Raw genomic sequence first — 3,874 nt, forward strand, 5'->3', positions numbered from 1 at the left:
TAAAATATCTTCAGTATTTGCATCTTAAAATGTAGTTTTAGAATTGTTCTACAATCAAAAAAACATGTAAAACAGTATGAAAATCTGAGCAAACAAGTGTTGTGTATCTACTTTAATAAATGGTTATTCTCTTTTTTTTTTTTACTGTAGTTTTGTAATGATCTTTCTAGAATCAGTGTTTGAGTTTTTAACGTTTAACTATCTTTAAGTTGATAATAAATCCTGTGAAAGTGGACTTTTTAGAAATAATTAAATGAAGCTATGTTAATATTACTGTTTAACTCATTTACATTTTACCTGGATATTAAGTATAAATTGATTTGGATGATAAATTGGTAGCTAGTTACTGAAAGTGTATGAATTCAACATGAACTGGCTTTGCCTGATTTTTAGGCTTTGGGAAGCTGGTTGGAAGCAGCGGTACTACAAGAACAAATTTGACGTTGATGCAGCTGATGACAAATTCCGTTGTAAAGTTGTACAGTCTTACGTTGAAGGGCTCTGCTGGGTTCTTCGATATTATTACCAGGTACAAAATGAATATTTTCCTCTAAATCTCTAGTTAATCATTTTAAGAAAATAGTTATTTCTATAATAGTGTGTGTTGTTGAGCTGTATTCTGAAATTGAACCCAGACTCATATTTTCAAGCTTCCTATAAAGAAATTCATTACTTATTAAATAAGATTTGTTTGTAAAGCCTTTGAAGCTCCTTAGGTGTTAATATATAAATGAAGCTAATTTTTGTTATGCTAAAGAATTTCAGCATTAAATACTGTGGTTGAGAGTACTTGGTCTTTAAAATTATTAAAGTTTATTGTTTTGTTTAGTTGGAATAAAAAATAACAGAGTAACTAATACACAGTCGCTAAATGACTGAACAAAGGACAAAAGCCTGGAAAATAACTGGTAAGAATTTGAAAGGAATTTGAATGATACCATTTCCTCCATATAGTGTAGTGATGTTACATGAAGTGCATTCTCATTGGAGTAATCTGTATCTGACTTAAAGCTTTTGATAAATGAGATGTCAGATTGGTGAGAGATTAGGCGGACATATAGGGGATTGTAGCACTGATAATACCTGGTTTCGTGCTTGGGGAGTGAAGCAAATTTGATGTGACTTGGGAATAGGTGAAGTTTGTTGGAAAGTAGAAAGTAATTTAATACACTAAGTATCAATTGTAAAATATTCTCATTTCGTGTTTTACTCAGACCCTCAACATTTTTCTCCCCAAAGCTCCCAGTACCTAGTTGTATATCCTAGTTGTAAATCCTTCTGGTTCTTGTATGTGGGACACCGCCTCAGCATGGCTTGATGAGCAATGAGTAGGTCCGAGCCCAGGATTCAAACCAGCGAACCCTGGGCCGCTGAAGTGGAACGTGTGAACTTGACTGCTGTGCCACTGGGCCCGCTCTGACCCTCAGGATTTTAATTCACTAGGCGCAGAGTCAAAACTCATTTCAGGAAGGTTTCTCTTTTCTTTGAGTATAACTTACTGTTTTTTCTTTTTGATTGGTTTACTTAAATATTTTTAAAGTAAAGAGAAAGTTGTCACATGAAAATATAATAGGGAATTGTAAAATGAAACTTTTGGCTCTTTTACTCTCAGTCACTCTTCTAGTGATGTCCCTTACCCACCTGTACACTCAGTGAGTGTCAACTGCAGTTGTTCTTCATTTTATGGGATGATAGCAGCTCTCGAGTTGGAAAGAAATGTCACCAAACACATTTTAAGGATAAAAATCTTCACCAAATTGTGTTTGTTAGTATAAAGTTTGGTATTAACTACTGATTATTAAAGATGCTTTGCAGTATTTTTTAAATCAAGGAGCCGTTGATACGCAGTAAAAGTTTAGATTTAATCCAAACATCTTTGAGGACTCATGGAAAAAAATTAATACATGGAATATGTACCAGAAGTCATATGTTTTATCAGTAGAATATTATAGGTTGATAGTTTAATTTTTTTGTCTTTACCGTGTCCATCATTAACATAGATTTGTTTTTGTTGTTGTTTTCTGTTTGTTTTTGCTGATTTTAGGGCTGTGCTTCCTGGAAGTGGTATTATCCATTTCATTATGCACCATTTGCTTCAGACTTTGAAGGTGTTGCAGACATGCCTTCTGATTTTGAGAAGGGTACTAAACCGGTAAGCTTGAGTATTTAGAGCCATAACATTTGTAGAATTTTGGCTTAGATAAAAATTGTGTCTTATCTTAAACTTTTTTTCTTTCTTGCAGTTTAAACGACTGGAACAACTTATGGGAGTTTTTCCAGCTGCAAGTGGTAACTTCCTACCTCCATCGTGGCGGAAGCTCACGAGTGATCCTGTGAGTATCTTAGTTTTTGAGTGTGTTGATAACTGGATTTTTGTCGTACATTTTGCTAGCACTAGTCACAATTGCTTTTGCATCTTATAGTTACAATAGTGAAGTCCAGAAACAAAGTAAAAGTATTTGGATTCTTCTGTATATTTTTTGCTACTTTTTTTTCCCTGCTTTCCTTGGCCATCAGTACCCTACCCAGTAAATAAAATTGATGTGTGTTTGGGAGAAATTCTTATAACAGTCATTTTGTTCTCAGCATACCTGTGAGTCATTATTTTTATTGGTTCCAGCCATGTGTGGTGGGTACCAGAGCATGAAGGCTGGTTTACCTGCAGTCACCGCTGCGTGTGTTTTGTGTCCTAGCTAGAAACAGTGACACCCAGCTGAGAAGTAGGAATTATTAGAGTTAATAAACTCTTCACTGTCTTGGGCCCACAGTCGTCAGTTCTAAAATTCTTTTATAATAAGGCCTTTTTATTTTCATCTTTTAAAATAAAATTGTGAATTTTGTTTTTACTAGGCCCAGGATTAGTGACCTGATATCTTAATAACATTTTTTAAAAGGAATGAAACTTCATTTTCTTATCAGGCCTGATAACTTGAATGAAAGTTGTATCAAATTCTTTATAACAGAAATATGTGACTTTTGTTTTGAATCTTTGCTTTTCTCCCTGATACAGGATTCTAGTATAATTGACTTCTACCCTGAAGATTTTGCTATTGATTTAAATGGGAAGAAATATGCCCGGCAAGGTAAAATTTAGACATTATTCCTTTTTGTTAAAATAATTTTCTTCTTTTGGTAAACTGTAAGCAGACATGATTTATGGGATGAAAGAATTTCTGTAAAAGATAAGTATTTTAAAGATTATATGTGAAATTTTGATATTTGTTCATCTAACCTGGGAGTAGCAATGATTAACAGTAATTTTAATAGTAGCATTTTGATAAACAGTAAATTGAGTTGAAATAGATTAATGATTATATCTTTTGTCTCCTTTGTGATTAATTAATGGGATGTGGGACATGCTCCTTCCATCAGTAGCTCATTGACACCTTGTGAAGTTGCTGAGAGTTGTAGAAACATGAAGTGTCCATGTGGAGATTCACTTATACTCCGTGGAAACTTTTGAAACAAGTATTAGAAATTTAGTTTAAATACTTGGCATTAATCATTACTTAAAGTTTATTTATTATTTACATATCTATTTTCTCATTCCTTCTGTTCACAGTTTTTGTAAGAATGACAATATAAAATTAGTACTAAATTTAAGGTACTGTTGATCACTCACCAAATGTGTGATGATGACTGAATGTAAAACACAGTGGAGAAGTCTCTCACACAGTGAGCCAACGATTATTTCACACCTAAGCCCCTTTCAGCAAATTATTTTAACCTTTTCTTCCACCATATATTTTTCTAGGATAATAAGCAGTTTGGTAAAATCATGTTTTCACTCTTTTTCCTTTATTATTCCCTGTGATGCAGATGACCAGTAAAATGACTCAAAGAGAATTGTGGCGCAAAGGGGGGTAAATAATAA

At 33.5% G+C, this 3,874-nt stretch overlaps 1 long non-coding RNA gene across 1 annotated transcript; it reads left to right on the forward strand.

Annotated features, from left to right (window-relative positions):
• The first annotated feature begins 470 nt into the window (after positions 1-470).
• Positions 471-3,075, forward strand: LOC131402361 (uncharacterized). The gene is made up of 4 exons (XR_009218587.1): positions 471-529; positions 2,045-2,152; positions 2,244-2,333; positions 3,011-3,075. It is a non-coding gene; the product is annotated as an uncharacterized LOC131402361 (long non-coding RNA).
• The last annotated feature ends 799 nt before the right edge of the window (positions 3,076-3,874 follow it).

The sequence above is a fragment of the Diceros bicornis genome, unplaced genomic scaffold (assembly GCF_020826845.1).
Source record: "Diceros bicornis minor isolate mBicDic1 unplaced genomic scaffold, mDicBic1.mat.cur d_74_multi, whole genome shotgun sequence".
Classification (NCBI taxonomy): domain Eukaryota; kingdom Metazoa; phylum Chordata; class Mammalia; order Perissodactyla; family Rhinocerotidae; genus Diceros; species Diceros bicornis.